We start from the raw sequence: 16,805 nt of genomic DNA on the forward strand, positions 1-16,805 counted from the left end.
CAACTATTGCAAACCTTGAATATAAAATGATCAATATATTATACTAAGAGACTATGAAATAGAAACTTGAGAAGAACTTCAATCAGTAGCTTCTTTACTGTAGACATACAGAGTTCATAATGTTGTTCATCATAATCATTATACAAAACTCTCAAAATGAAATAATCCAACATTTGCTGAAATAGGCCAACTCAACAAAAGTTTAAATATATTTAACAATAGGAAATCATAAGTCTTTGAACTGTAGTTTTACCACCAATTATCAGATTAAAGTAAAAAGTGGTGTGGCGCGCATACACGGAGCAGACCCCTGTTCGAGTCCTGGCCGGCGGACATTCTGCCTGTCACACCCCCTCTTTCTCCTGTAATTTCCTGTCTCTCTACTATCAATTAAAGGCATCTATGCCAGAAATTATCTAAAAAAAAAAAAAAAAAGAAGGAAATTCCATGTGGTGAAACCTTAAAGCTGGATAGTATAACAGTTGTAGTCTGGGTTAAGCTGTTTACTCAATAATAATAATAATAATAATGAACTTCATATTATTATTACATTTATTCCCCAAATCAATGAAATGGTTGATTATGTGTTTAGAAGTATGCTTAGAAGTGAACACATAGATAGCCTCAGTAATATTTCTTTACTTGTTTAATCATAATGTTAACGTAGCTGAGGCTGGTATAAAGTGTAAGGTATAACGTTCATCATATTAACCATATTGTTAAAATGATAATAATTTATTAGTACAATTAGCAATAAACATACAGGACAGCTGAGGCTGGTTTGTATCTCTTCAACAAACTAAATTAAAATTTTGATCTCATTAATGGGCTAGCTAAATGTTTACAATTCATGTACTTATGGGTGCACCACATGTCATAGAAATCTATACAGTACCTATTGATACATTTCAGTAAAACGCTAAAAATGTCAACCTGCTGGTGGCACTGTAAGAAAGGTCAGGTCACACCAAAGTTAGGATCCTTAATGTCTCTACAAAATATCATGTCAAATCAACCAGAACTCCATTAGACCAACATCCCTAGATCCATGTCACTAGCACGGCTAAAAACGGCATTCTTTTGTTAATAGTTTTAATCTTAATTAAGCAAATCAACCAGCCATCAAAGCTATTGTGTATCTTTCTTACCAAATCTTATTCAGCTGCATTCTTGTACATCTCTGTTTCAATCAGCAAATTAAGTAGTCTCAATAAGATGTGATAAAACTCATACATTTTAACAGGTCCACTCAGGCTACCTCTTTTCTCAGCTGACCATCGCCTGTCCAGCCCCATCAAGCGGTGAACAGTCAGACACTGCAGGGTTAATCAGTGTCACTAATGGAGGCCGGGCTTCCTGGAGACAGGGCCATTGCCAGTGGAAGAAGGAATCATGAGGTATGGATTGTAGAGTCAGGAGGAATTTAAATCAGGTATCCATCATGCTTGGAGGACACTGAGAGAATGAAACTATACAGTGTTAAAATCAAACTGGAGAAGCTAATCAAAGAGAGATTATTATAAATGTAGCTTGTGCTGATTTAAAAATGAGTTATACTATGTGTCTACCTCATAGTAGCTACTGTTAGGAGATTTATATACTCATTGTTAATAAAACAATGGTGACATGATGATTCATTTTAAACCCTAACTAAAATGACATTCCTTTTCTATGGTGGCTCTGAAGGGCAAACGACAATGGCAAAAAGGAAAACACAACGACATTAACAAAAACACAACGGAAAAAAGAAAAACACAACGACATTAGGCAAGGCAAGGCAAGGCAGTTTTATTTGTATAGCGCATTTCATACACAATGGCAACTCAATGTGCTTTACATAAAACAGAAAAACATGTAATTTGAGAAACTTAAAACATACAATTAACCCCCACCCCCACCCCCCCCCCATAATAAAAACAAAGTACAGAAAAATAGCAAGACATTAATAAAATGATTGCAGCATAAAATAATAAATTAGCTTTAAAATCATTAAAAGGACATAGAGTGCAAATGAAAGATTAAAATGTAAAGTGCTTTAGAAGAGCTCAATCGTAAGCACAGGAGAAGAGAAATGTTTTTAACCTGGATTTAAAAGTGTTCACAGTTGGGGCTGATTTCAGTTCTGCTGGTAGTTTGTTCCAGTTGTGTGCAGCATAACAGCTAAAAGCTGCTTCACCATGTTTAGTTTGAACTCTGGGCTCAACTATCTGACCTGAGTCAGTAGATCTCAGAGCTCTACTGGGTTTATATTCTACTAACATGTCATTCATGTATTCTGGACCTAAACCATTCAGTGATTTGTAGACCAGTAGCAGAACTTTAAAATCTATTCTTGTGTTATTGTTAAAATCATTAACAATAACACAACACCAAAAAGAAAAACACAATGACATTAACTCCTAACAGAACTTGCTATGACAAGAATCATTGCTGATTGGCCGAAAACATGTCTGTCTTTTTAACAGGTGGGAAAGGCTGCTTGACGCTGTACCTGAGGGCTGTTGCACAAAAGCAGAATTAAGAAATCTGATGAAAAAATGAATGAATGAATGAATGACTTAGAGGGCATGGCCAGGGAAGGTGTCGAAGACGGGCACCGGTTTCAACAGCCTACCCAATCTGAATGTGTACCTTTATTCAGATTTTCAGCATATCTAACTGAATATAAGAACATGCTTCTTATGAAACAACATAGTGATACACAGATCATCTGTAGATGGTGAGTAAAGTGTTTCGCCGCTTGTAAATTTGTTTTTCCGTTTGTAAAAGTGTTTCGTGTCTTGTTAATTTGTTTTCTGAAATGTAAATTTGTTTCAGGACTTGTAAATGTGTTATGGTAATGTCATTTTGTTTTATGATATGTAAAAATGTTTTCCAAAATGTAAATTTGTCTCAAACTTTGTAAAAGTGTTTCACATGTTGTAATCTTGGTTTGCACCTCCCGGCCACCGTAGGTGAGGTGCTGAACTTTAGGACCCAGCAGTCTGCACAGAAAGCTCCTCTCAGTCCAAACACGGGGAAACACTGTCATAAAGAATGAAACACGTGAATGGGAATATTGATGCGGGGCGTATATGAGGCGTAATGCAGCCTTACCCACCTGTTAAAAAGACAGATGTGCTTTCTTCCAATCAGCAGTGATCCTTGTCATAGGAGGTACCTAACCTTTCCATTAGGAGTTAATATCGTTGTGTTTTCCTTTTTGCTGTTGGGTTTTTGTTAATGTCATTGTTTTTTCCTTTATGTCGTTGTGTTTTCCTTTTTGCTGTTGTGTTTTTGTTAATGTTGTTGTGTTTTTCTTTTTGTTGTTGTCATTTGCCCTTCAGGGCCACCGTACTTTTCAGATCTGAAAACCTTTCTGCAGAGTTGGCAGGCGAAGCAAAAGATGTGATTTGGTTTCTTTAAAGGTTTTATATAAATAGTCTTTTTTACTTTGTGTTCTTGTAATGAACAGCAGGTGGCTCAGTGGTTAGTGGTTTGGTTCTCCCTGTGTTTTCAGATGCTCAGTGTCCTTCCACAGTTGACAGACAGCCAGGTTATATGACAAACAGACTCTTAATTGTATGAACCTTAAGCATGTGTGAATCCAGGGTGTACATCACTTGCCACCTAATCTGTGCATAGACTCCAGCTTCTTAAACATGTAAGAACATTTTTTAATGGTCTTATATTGTCTTTTTAAAATTATTTTTGAAGCATTTTGCCTTTATTTGAGTGAGTGAGAGGGGTTTGACATGCAGCAAAGGTCAATGGCCAGAATCAAACTATTGGCATTTGGTTTATGTTGTATCCGCCTTAAGTACAAGTACCTCAAAATTTTACTTGAGTTAATGTTCGTAGTTAATTTCCACCACTGCATTTAAATGATTGAAACCAACCTGAAGCTTTCTAAAGCTGTTTTGCTGTAATAAATGAATCATAATTGTGCATTAAAATTGAGCATTCTAAACTTTGACACTAGGATTTTCACTTTTACTGCAAATGTATATCAGTTCTTAATATCTGCGGTTACTAATAATCGGTATCAGTATTGGCCCTGAAAAAAAACAACTTAAATGATAGTTCCCAGCAGTCAACAAGGGTCCAGTTTTATTGCATTAGTATTCAGGAACAGACGTCAGTAAAGACACCCATCCTCCAGTAATTAAAAGATTTTTTTTTTCAGTTAAAGGTGATTTAAAAGACATACTGTATGCTTTAGGCGCTCTGCATGGACCCTACTAATAAGCCACTGAGATGAGTCCCCATGAAATCCTTTTGTAAGCTATTTGCTGAATACTGAGTGAGCTCTCTGGTTGTCATTGAGATGCAAAGTGGCAGGGAGTGGAACCACTAAAGCGGTGGTCCACTGCTTGCAGCTGCTGTGCAGCGAACGCACCATTAATCTAAATCAGTCAGGGCCAAATTACCTTTACCCTGGCTCACTGGGATAATTAGGTTAGACAGGGGACAGTGATTTGGAACAAAAATGGAGGCAGTTTGTTGTGAAACTCACAGGGTTTTCGGCCAATTGTAGAATTCAACACATTCAAATGTATCGTAGTCCCTATTGTATATTATTATTCATATTCATTATTGTGTTGTGTTTTCTATTCAGTCAGCTCCAACCTAATCTGAACTACAGTATATGTGTCTTTACAAACTTGACTTCAGTTTGGCCTGACTGTGTGTGTGTGTGTGTGTGTGTGTGAACGAGCTTAGAGTTCAATTAGGATTCCTCCAACCTGTCAGATGCAACTCCTTTCACCTGTGATATTGGCATGAGGGTTAATTAAAATGAATTGACGCATGAAATAGGAATGTCCTTCATCACTTTGTGGAGAGAAAGATTATGTGGAGAGTGGAGAGTGAGATGAGGAGATTGTTCTATTGCTCTCCTTACATGTCAGCATGGTATACTACCCTACTGTATGTTGTCAGTGTGCACTCGTTAGCTAATAATGCTGGCTTTATTTTAGCTTTTAACTATAATCAGCAAATACAGGGAATAAACCAAATACAACAGTCATTTAGCCAAGCATTATCTGTGCAATCAAAGTCTGATAGAGCCTTATATGGATTTGGATTAATGTAGTTTATACTGAAACATCTCTGCAACTGTATTTTTAATCTCTGCCAGTGACTTTGTGTTGTGCAGTTATCAATCAATCAATCAATTAATCAGTCTATATTTATATAGTGCCACATAACAACAAAAGTCATCTCAAGGTACTTTACACATAGAGCAGGTCTAAATGGTACTCTTATTATTGTAGTATCGTACTACTTATCACTCAACATGCTCAGGGAGGCATTTCAATTTAGCTTAGAGTATGTCAAGCAAATGCTGGTATTGCTCTTTCATGTGTTTTAATACAATTTGGACAACATTGGAGTGCTACGGCATGAAGGCTTCATACTGACTTTAAACTCAAGAGGAAACTGAATTTTGAAATTTGATAAACACAATCAGTGAATTCAAGCAAGATTGAATAAAAACAAAAAGGAGGTTACGTAGCTGTGAGGTGCTTTCTCTCTGCCAGTGCTGCATTGAGTAGGATACAGTATACCCACCTGCTACCTTCTAGCTGGCATTAATTTTGTTGCTGAACATCAATTTCCGATTTCGATTTTCTAACACAGCTCATAGCTAAAGTCAAGCGTACTCACACACACACACACACTCTCACACACACATAGAACAAGTGTGGATAAAGCGCAATTATTTTTACACATTTCATGGAGTAGAGACCTCAGTGAAAGTTGGCCAGAGGCTGGTGAACTCCTGGTGGACTGGGACTGTCTGTATGACTGATGTTCTGTGGTCGGAGGAGAACAAATGAATTTTCTATATTTGTAGCTGATCACAGAACAGCATTCACAGCACCTCAATGCAGCATCTGTATAGATAGTGTAGAGAAACAGTGTGTTAACAGGAATGCTGTTCAACTGAATGACCTTTAAATCTATCATGTTTTCTCTCTCACTCTGTGATTTTTTCTAAGACATGCAAGTTCAACAATCTAGCAAGAAAAAAATACCATTTACTTAAAGTGAAAACTGCTTATAGTGATCACGTAAAATTGGGTCAAATTGATCACTATAGACGGATAATTATTTTTACCAAATTGTTTTTCTTTTCCACACATGCTAATTACCATCTAATCAGCATTTCTAGATTTATTTCCATATATATACCCTAAATAAACACTGTACGCAGACTACTTGATTAACATAAGAAAATTATTCAAATGGCACTTGTATAGGAATAATTCTGTCCCACACTTTTTGATCCATATAAGTAGTCGATCTCTGTCACCATGATCACTATACGGTTTCCACTGTATTACAAAAGCACATTTTTTCTTGTAAACTAATTGTAAAAACAGTATACTATGATAATAACTAATGAAGTAGTGGATGTAGTATGAAATTATTACACACGCTTAATTTGTGGTCTGGGTTTTACCACACCTGTCCAGTAGGTGTCCTCAGTGATGTTGCCATTGTGATCTTCTTTCTGCCTGCACAGCTGCTGCTCATTGTATACACTATGGTTTCCCCCTAAGGTTTGTTGGATTGTGTATGGTGCCTACAATAGCTTACGAGTTGAAGAATTGTACCTTACCTGCCAATTAATTCATCCTGTTGGTGATGTTGTCCCTTCCTGCTGATTTTGTCCCTCCCTTACTGACTGTCACCCTAACCAATTACCAGAAAACGACATGATTTTGGGTGCAAACTGTTGTGACACATCCACTGAATGTATCATAGGAATGCTGTACATATTGTAACATATTAGCTCCCTAAACTTTGCATATACTTTATCTCAAAAACTGGATCAGTGTGAATGGTGGAGTTTTAAGCTGCACATGTGTTCAAAATGTTAATTCCTCCCTTACTCTCTTCTGTTTTCTCTTCACCAAGGTGCTCATTTCTCTCTGATGGGTGCCAACGTATTGGCTTGTCAGTGCCTCTTTACGCACCCCTCCACCGCTGGCACCTCCCTGCTAGTGACACACTATCATTTTCCCCTCCAGCAGTTTTCAATTTAGATTGTTAAAACCAGCATGTTCTTTATAGACAGCAGGGAAGTAAATCTTGGAAACTGCTGTGAAAGCACAGTGACAGTGTTTCCTGTAAAACTTTTTGGTTTGACCCAGGGTCACGAGCAAGGCTGATCTGATAGAAGCTGACATCCCATTAGTCTTGCATAACCTTACTAACACTAGCCAATTTGATTTGGCTTTCTCTTGTTAGATTTGCTGTCTGATATAAAATAATCCTTTTTAAAGAAAAGTGTGAAGTGTTGGCCTCAAATGGTTTTGTAGCTTTTCAAAAACGATGCAGTTAAAGAGACAATACGTGCATGTAGTACATTGATACACATCAGCAATTGCAAACAAGAGTCTACATATATAGACAGAGCAAATTTAGTGCACCTTAACTGTTTAACTTAATTGTTTTAGTTGATTATGGCCAAATGATGGGTGGTCTGAAACCAGCATTTGAGCCTTGTATTCACACCGAGAAATTAGGATGAAAAATTATTAAAATAGGAATATTTGTTTTGAGAGAAGTCATAATGTAAGAATAATGTTAGTAATGTTCAAACACTAATGTTCATGCAGTTAGTTTACCTTCTGACCACATTTAAAGGCTGCATAAGCTGGAATCAAACTGTTTGAACAGAGCAGCTGCAGTTGATGGGAAGCTGTTGAGAGATCATATCCTTGCAGCAATAGCGATTATCAGTCCAAAATTGGAGCAAAAAAAAGAAGCAAAATAAAAAGATATGCTATAAAAATACTTTAATTATCTAGTTTACAGTTTATACAATTATATATATGAAACTACACATGTTAGTGACACCAAAGCATGTAAGAAAATACTTTGACAACTATAAAAAAGCTATGACAGCATCAATGAGTTTATACTTATTAAGAGAAAAGCAGTAGAAACTTGCTGTTAATGTTGCAAAATGATCTATGAGCAGCACAGTGCCTTGCTGAATGACGTTGTGTTATGTTGGGACAAAAGTTGAGCCCGGTTGAACTGATCTGGCTCTTTCAAATGAAGCCTGGTGAAATGTCAGGTGTTTGTCAGTGGTGTGGAGGTGTATGAAGTGATGACCAGGGGAGATTTTTCCCCTCTGGTGCCATAAAAAAGCTCTACAGGAAAGAGGGCAAAATGAAAACCCAGAACAATTACCCATTCTTCCACTATGGGATATCTATTACCTGATAAGGTCAGCGCTCATTTGTCTCCCTTAAACACCCCCGTCAGCTGCTGGCGAGGGGGCTAGCAGGGAGGTTGTGCTGTTATGATCAGACACTGGGAGGAACTGGACAGATCGCGATCACCGGGGCGCCTTAATGAACAGTGGGACTGTTTTTTATCAGCTCACGCCAGGAGAAATCCTCCATCACCACGACAGTCTGGACTCACCAGGGGCTTAATTGTGAAACGGTTTCTTCCAATTCAGCTAGAGAGCACAAGGAACAGATCCTTCATGTTCTGTTATTTGGTGGTTCTTGGTTCATTATACCTGGAAGGAGAGTTTGTCATTTGAATTTAGGCCAAGGCTGTGAAATTTGTTTAATCTGAGACATCTCTGTGTTACTGTACATAAGGTAAACTATCAAGGGGATTCAAAAGTAGATTATGTCTTAGTTCAATAAAGAGCTTTCTGTTTTTTTTAAATCATGTTGTAGACAAATCTTTAAGATAATACTCAGGAGGAGAATTGGGCTGTGCATAATGAAACCATGACTCAGAACCTATGTTTCAATTCCGATTTGCTCAGGAAATGTATTAAATACTTAAATATTAATATTATCTTGAAATTAATGGCAAAATGTTTCTGAATCCTCACATGATCTTCAGTCTCAAACTGCACTGTGACTCTAAGCATTAATGGCTTTTACACTATACAAAATAGTTTTCAAGTGTTTTACAGAACTTTAAGAAAGGTATGTAGTTCTCGGCTGATTTTAAAAATATTTTAAAACATTGAAAGTGGAGAGGTGACAGGAAACAAAGGCACAGATGGGTTCCCAGCTGTTCTCCAAGTTCTGTAACTTTCACCAAAAAAAAAGCCAAACAGAAGTAGGATCTCATTAAAAGTTAACAATTTAGAATTTCCTTTACGATTGTTTTCCACCAGCTCAGATTTTTATGCATGGTCTGTTGCTCCAGCTGTCGATAGAGATTTTCATGCAATAGATTGCAAAGTCAAAGACACCAATCAACATCAGCAAGCACATTGATTCGTCTGATAATGAGTTCAGATAGCCACATTCCACAGGGTCCCTAGGCATAACACATCAATACACACTTCATTTAAAACTTTTTGTTAAACAAACTTGTATTAAATTGTATCAAATCTAATGCTGGACATATTTAAACCTTTATCAGTTTGTAAATAACACTGTAAAGACTAATGCTGTATGGTTTCAAATGCTTTATCATGTACCTGCTTACAGTACATGACAAAATAAAGGACAATTAATGTTTAAAATGAACATTTTATGGTTTATCACCTTTAATGACAGTTAAGCTGATGTTGCTAAGATGACAGATGTTATAGTTAAAACATCCTTTATTCTAAGCTAAAAGAGCTGCTCATCAGGACTAGTGAAGCTTTGCAGGATACATGCAGTGAAATAATGAACCACTCAATGACAAAAGTGAGTGAGTTAAGCTGGTTGTTTCTGTGAAAAAAATAAGAAATGAGACAATGGTCTTTGTTTGTAGATCAATTGAAATTAAATTAAAATAAAATATATTCATTCAAATGTATTCTTTCACACCAGAAAAAACTGTTCTTGCAAGCTGTTGGGGTACATAATATCCTGCAGCATCATTAGTAAAAAAGATAAGGTACAAGCAGCAGCTAACTACCTAGTCAGCACTGTACAATGCATTTGGCCAATGTCCACTACAGTGTCTGTAGCAGTGCAGCTTTATGCTTCCCAAACAACCTTGCATTTGTGTGATCCAATTAAGTGAATTTGTCTTGTTAGCAGGTCATTGAGCTTGCAGTGTTGCAGTGTGGCACGCTGAGGTATTTCACTGTGGGGTTTTTTCTGAATCGTGCAGTGTAAAGGGTAAATATGAGGCTGCAACACAATCAAGCCTCAAGTTACATTATATCCATGCGTCAAAACTGTGCCAAAAGAGCCAATCTTTTTCTGGAAATGTGTAGATTGTTACTATTTACATCCAATGCAAAGGTGAGTGGCAATGCAGGAAGTAGTGTGTCCTTATGTAGCAGGGCAACAGGGTGTAGCATATTTGACTTTCATGTAGGAGACCAGAGTCCATGTTAAAATTGGCATCTTATTGAAGGTACTTTATCTAATCCTCTAACAGATGTTAGATGTAAGGTTGAGGCACACCTTACTGCACTTTCGTTTGGTATTTAAAAAGCGATAAGCTTTCTGATACCAAACTAAAAGTTATTTCTAGGTAGTGCAGTTCAGTAGTTCACCCAGTGCAGCTTTGACCTGTTGTAACATTTCCTGTCTAGTCCAGCAACTGCATGTGACATCAGGAAAACCTAAGCGACATCTGTGCCACCACCCAACCTGACCCATCACAATGAGCGTCTACTCCCAGCAACCATTCACTCAGTTCAATCAATCATTGACAACCCATCATTATTAAACATTATGCAGCGTGTGGCAATTAAGAGGGCAAGGAAGGTATGGAGACACAGGTGAGTGCAGGTCTTATCTAGACCCTCCAGCTGTGCCCCAGTTACCCATCACCGCCTCTGGTAACAGGAATTTAGTTCACAGAGTTTAAAATTAGCCTCAGCATCTATCATTTTCCACCGGCTGAATAGGTTGGTGTCGGAGCCCTGGCATGGACAATCTGTCTCTTCACGTCTGTCTGTCCCACCTCAAAGCACCATCACTCAAACACACTGCCGTGTCACAGAGGACAAAGACAGTACCTGCAGAGCAGAGAAATAGCCTATCGCTGTAGGACACATAAGCAAACACTCAGGGAGTTAGTTTAACACATGCTCTGGTGAGCGTCAACAATGACAGAGGAACTATCTCTCTTCATGCAATCAAATGAGATTGAAAGGGCAAGATGAGTGTTTTTGTTGTGTCTTTAACATGAAACAAGATGGAAATAAGATTATAAATCACATCTAGAAAAAATAATACTCTAAAAAAGTTCTTTTTACTGAGGCTAAAGCTGCAAGAGCTCAGCTGACATTACTATAAATCTCCCCCCATTTAAGAGCTGGTGACTGAACACGGGACAAGAGCTACAACACATCAGCTGGAGGGTACCGAGCAGCAGCACTAACACAAGGCAGCCTATCAGTCAGCTGCTACCGACTATGTGGGTTAATATACTGTGACATTACAAACAGGCCTCATTTTGCAGTATAGACAATGGAATAACACACCTGAGGCCTGAGATTTTTTAAATGCAGCCCAAAAGCAATTTTCTTTGAAATTACTTCTTTCCCAAAGTGGTTTTTGTTATATTAGCTTTACTCAATTTGCATATTGAAACTACCGTAGCCCTTACTTTTATTATGTGGCTATGTAATGATTTAATTTCTCTTCATTTAGTTTATTTTTGCCTCACTGATACATTCCCCATTTATCTATTTATTTAGGACTCTGCTCTCCCCCACTCTTCTGTATTTCTTTTTTTCTTGTCTAATACTGATAGGGGTAATAATTGACCTTTAGCAACATTTACAGCAAGTATTACACATTATGATGACAAATAGGTTGCAGTCATTGATTCTGTAATTTAATAGTGATTGCATGACCTTGACTGCCACAAATAAGAAAATTCACACACACATTATTATTTGTATGGTTAAAGTAATTACACATCCTCATTAGTGCAGGACAAGCTCATAGCTAACCACAAACTACAGTATACTGTGCTGTACTTGCACATATGAAGACTCAAAATGGTGATAAATAAAAAAAAAACTCTGAACTACATATTTGTTTATTTTTATATTTGATATACAACATTAAACATATTCTTATGCAAAAAGCATTAATAGAATCACATGCAAAAAGTTGATATGGTGCCTGTCAACCAAGTTATTTAGAGACGCTACTCGGCCACACAAGTATTTTCTCTTATCATTCCAGATTAGGTTGCAGACTCAAGATTAGATACTGACAGTGACAGGGGAAGTTGGATTGAGCTATACAGGCAGTTAAAGGCCCTGAACACCCTCACACAGGTGTTTTCAACATCTTCTGGCTTCTGACTTTTGCTGAAGTTGTATAAGGGTGGAGCTATGTTGGAATTTTATGGGTTACTAATCGTCATGAATCAACAAGAATTACAAATGTTTTATCTCTCCCTCCCTAAAAGTTGCAATAAAACTAATTAAAACTAGAGGGTCACGCACGTGTCAATCAAGTAGGTGAAAACACCTGTGTGAGTGTGCAGAGCCTTTAACCAACCTATGAACCTGTAAAAGTAAGAGTGATGATGAATGATGAAGACTGCTGATAATATATATCACCACAATCACTGGATTCCTCTTTATGGAGTTCATCTCTGCAGAGATTTGATAGACTGAAGAGTACCATAGAGAAAGCTTTTTCTATTAGCTGTATTAGATATAGTACTGTGCCATTTTCTGTTGTGAATGAGCACCAACTAAGAATTCCCACTTTGCACGGTGCAATAAAACTATCATGAGAGTGAGAGGAGTGATAATAAACCACACCCTGTATGAGCACACATACAGAAGAGGGCTGTTCAGGCGCAACAAGTGAAAACAGTTGTGAGTTAAACCTTTAATGGTGTCTTCTCTGTGTTCATATCTAAGGACACAGCCTCAGGGAGTAATCAGCTCTCCACTGATACTATTGAGGTCAAGGTCACAGTGGTTGTAATTAAAGTGCACTTGGATTCTTATTTTAATTATGAATCAGAATAAGACATCATTCAGAATAAAGATGCATCATGTTAACACCCGAAAGATTGTTTTTCCCTTTGAAACGTGTTATTCAAGGCCTCCTTCTCCTAACTTTCTGACTGTTATTCTTTTTTATTACACATGATTTTAAAAAAAACACTTTCTTTCCGTTTACTGACTGTGATGAAAGTAAATTGGACGTAATTTATTTAACCATTGTGAGTCATTACCTAAAATCGCCACTGTGCTATATATGAGTTATGAGTATTCTGAAAAGATTTCAATTGCAACACGATGCTCAGTAACTAAAGTATGTCTTTTTTCAACACACATACACACACACATACAGACACACACACACACACATTCACCTTGTTACCACCTGACAAAGACACTAAGTGATTTGACCCTTACCCACTGTACACACTGCTCATCAGTGTTCCCAATTGCGGCTGCTGATATTCACCGGTATCGATCGAGGTGTCGGGGTTTGTGGAAGGTGTAATGTTTATTGATTGTGGTGCTGGGCTTGGGTTAAGGGTAAGGTCAATCTTTCCAATCACTCCTGAGGATTTCTTCCAGTCCTGGGGAAGATCCCCCCCTCAATCAATAGCTCATTATTGTGCTTCTTCATGCGGCAGTATAAGGGCAAAGACAACAAAGGTCATTTTCTATGGCAAGATCAGCCTCTTAATGAACTTTGCTTGCTGTGCAGTGATTGAGATTACATGCCCACAGCTAGTCTGACAATCATAATATAAAAGCTTACACATGTCTAGAATCAATTATTCTTAATTAAATTATCATAATATAAACTATCAGCTGTGTCTATAAGTATCATTTGAAATAAATAGATAACTTATTATAGTTACTTATTCAAAAATGATCATGTGCTGCATTTTAACACATTAACACGTCATGGGTCATGTAACAACAACAGCATTTATCTAGAATAGAGGTTTTCAAAGTGGGATTATCCCCAGGGGGTTCCAAACAATTTTAGGAGAGATTCAGTGAATGGAAGTGAACACATATACATTAGTTATTACATCAGTCATCAAAAGGAGATACAGTATTTTATTGTTTTTCCCACTTTCCCAGGGTCAGAAACTAATACATGCTTTAAGACAGGCTTTCTAAGTATCTGGTGTAGACTAAAGTTATGTCAAACAGCATTATCAGGCTATCTTGGCTCAAATGTTGAGTATCTATGGGATCATGGGCCTGATCCAGAAAGCATAACTTTTTATTGTCCTCAGGTGATCAAATGATTTTCACGCCCATTGTGTAAATAATTACTGTAATTACATAATTATATGTAATCAGACAAATTACATCCTTTTTTTAGAACAGATCATCAGTCATGTCTTATGGTGTCTTGATGTCAGACCAATGCAGCTTGGATCTATATTTCAGTTAGTTGTATGATTTTTCCCCATTTCATCTTTACTGACTCAAAATAGACATGCCTCTTCAAGGTCCAATGTAAAGGATTTAGTGGCTTCTAGCAGTGAGGTTGGAGGTTGAGGTGTTTGTGAAACTTGCAAACTACTGGGCCACTGTAGAAACCTGGTGCTACAACATGTCAGACTCCGTGAATGAGGACCACCTCCCTCTGTATGTTAGGAAAGGTAATGAAAACACAACAATTCTTATTATCAAGGGATTATACACTAATGAAAGTATTTCGTTTATGAATATTATATTCCGTTTCTGTAAGGTCCGCTCTGCTAGATGCCACTCCAACAGTTACTCAAGCAAAGTAGTCTGAGACAAAATCCACCAAAAAAACCTATCAAGAGGCAGCAGGTAGATCTGCTTACAAAATTGAAATTCTGTCTCGTGTTACACTATACAATTTTCCTGATGCAGGTAAATAAAGCACAAAACTTTCTATTTGTCCTCTTTATGGTTTATTTGTGTTATCCTTCAAGTTGACGCTTCAAGCTAAACAGTTCATGAGGGGTCATATGAGTGTTTTTGCTCCACCTGACCATTTTCTTTCTTTTCAAATTTGTCTTTGGGATTATCTTTTAAATCACATAGGTTCACGTCCAACTATTGTATGTTCTGAACTGATATGGCTTTTATGGGCCCAAGCACCTGCTACTGTAACATTCCTTTCTTGTTCTATTTTCTGTCTTTATTTGAGAGGATCTTAATTATACTTGAACATCAGGAAGGTGAAAGAGAGTCACAAAACAAGAAACACAATAAGCCAGTTCATTGTCTCCATTGTAGCAGCATGACTTCTTTATTAGTACTCTCCTAACTGGGGGCACATTACCTGTTGCTGAGATCTATCATCTGGTGTTGCGGACAAAATGGTTAAATGCAGAACAATATGACCAGTGATCTTCTTGAAGGAAAAAACAATTATAGACCATATTATCAGCCTCTTTGGGGTATGTGATGACCAGTGCTTTTCGATTGTTCAGTCCCCCTCTTTGTGCTGTCATGCACAACATTACAGATGTAAGCATACTTTACAACTATTGATCTTTATTGCTCCTCATCAAGGTAATCTTGGATCATGAGAAGCATCAACAGTTACTGGGTTATAGGATTAGGGTTACACTGGTGCACAGCAGAGATTGCACTGCTACTTGGACTAAAGGAAACTGAGTTTGAGCACCTCTATTCTGAATAGCAGCTGAATCACAAACCTCTCAGTGGATGTGTTTTCTGGAGAAGAGGTGGTTGGATTGCTTATTCTTAGCTCTTCTGGCTTGACTGACATATTATAGACATTTCCACTGGCAGGTCTGGATGTACGTATATGCTATGTAATGCACTTACAGGGCTTGTTTGTGTTTTCTAAGATGATTTGTTGACTTGAGAATTGGCAAAGGCACATCCCAAATGTTTGTGCAAGTCAAAAAGAAGAAGACAGAACTTTCAGGCACTTTTGCTTTGCTGATTCACCAGTCGGGATAAATGTGACATTTTTAATATAATTTTGTTGTCTTAATGGGAAAATGATTCATCACTTGTAATTATCCTAGTAGTGATTTAACTGGTTTGGTGAGAAGATAGAACGTTACACTGTTTGTATTTGGCGTGTGCCTCTGCATTATTATTATTATGAATGAAGCTAACTTTAATTCCTCTGGAATGTATAATCAGTGCCAGTACTCTTAGCCTCAAGTGATAATGAAAAACTGACTTTCTTTTTTTTTTTTTTTTTTTGGTAACCTGCCAATACAGAATGTGAGTGCAGGAGGCACATTTAAAAATACACACTTGTGTGTGCAAAACAGAGTGCAGTTCAAATTAACAAAGTGCATTTTTAGTGTGTAGACTTGTATGTGTTGCACATGCATGTTAGCAGCACATGCAGCTTTCACTACCTCACATGTAACTGGTGAGTTGTGCAAGGTAGCAGAGTTTGTCTGCAAGTTGCTGAACCCTCCAGGCATTTTTACACACTTCCCATTCTAATTATTGGGTGTATGGGTGTGATCGGTTTGAGAGAATACAGTATATGTTCACACTTCATTGTTTCTTATTGTACGCTGGGAATAGCCAAGGGTGGAATTCTGCTTATGTGTCGTCTTGGCTGTGTTTGTCTGTGTGGGCTGCTTACAGTAACAACAGACACAAGCTTTACTTGGCCCTGGATGTGAAGTAGTTAGTCTTATGAATTCTGCCCTGCTCCCTGTGATCACTTAGCCTGTCCCTGTCCCTGATTAATGTTTTTTTATGTCAGTCCAGTTCTCCATTTATCATTATTGCTTATTAGTTTAGACACTTGTGTTATTTCTTTTATGAAAGTTTGGATTTAAAAAATATCCTGCAGCCCCTGAACATGTCAAACTTAAAAGAGGAAAAAAGCATTCAGTCAAATTTGTTACTATGATAGTAATGTCTGCACCATCTCCCTCTTCCTCTTCTTTTGTCCCTC

The sequence above is a fragment of the Scomber japonicus genome, chromosome 3, assembly GCF_027409825.1.
Source record: "Scomber japonicus isolate fScoJap1 chromosome 3, fScoJap1.pri, whole genome shotgun sequence".
NCBI classification, from domain to species: Eukaryota; Metazoa; Chordata; class Actinopteri; order Scombriformes; family Scombridae; genus Scomber; species Scomber japonicus.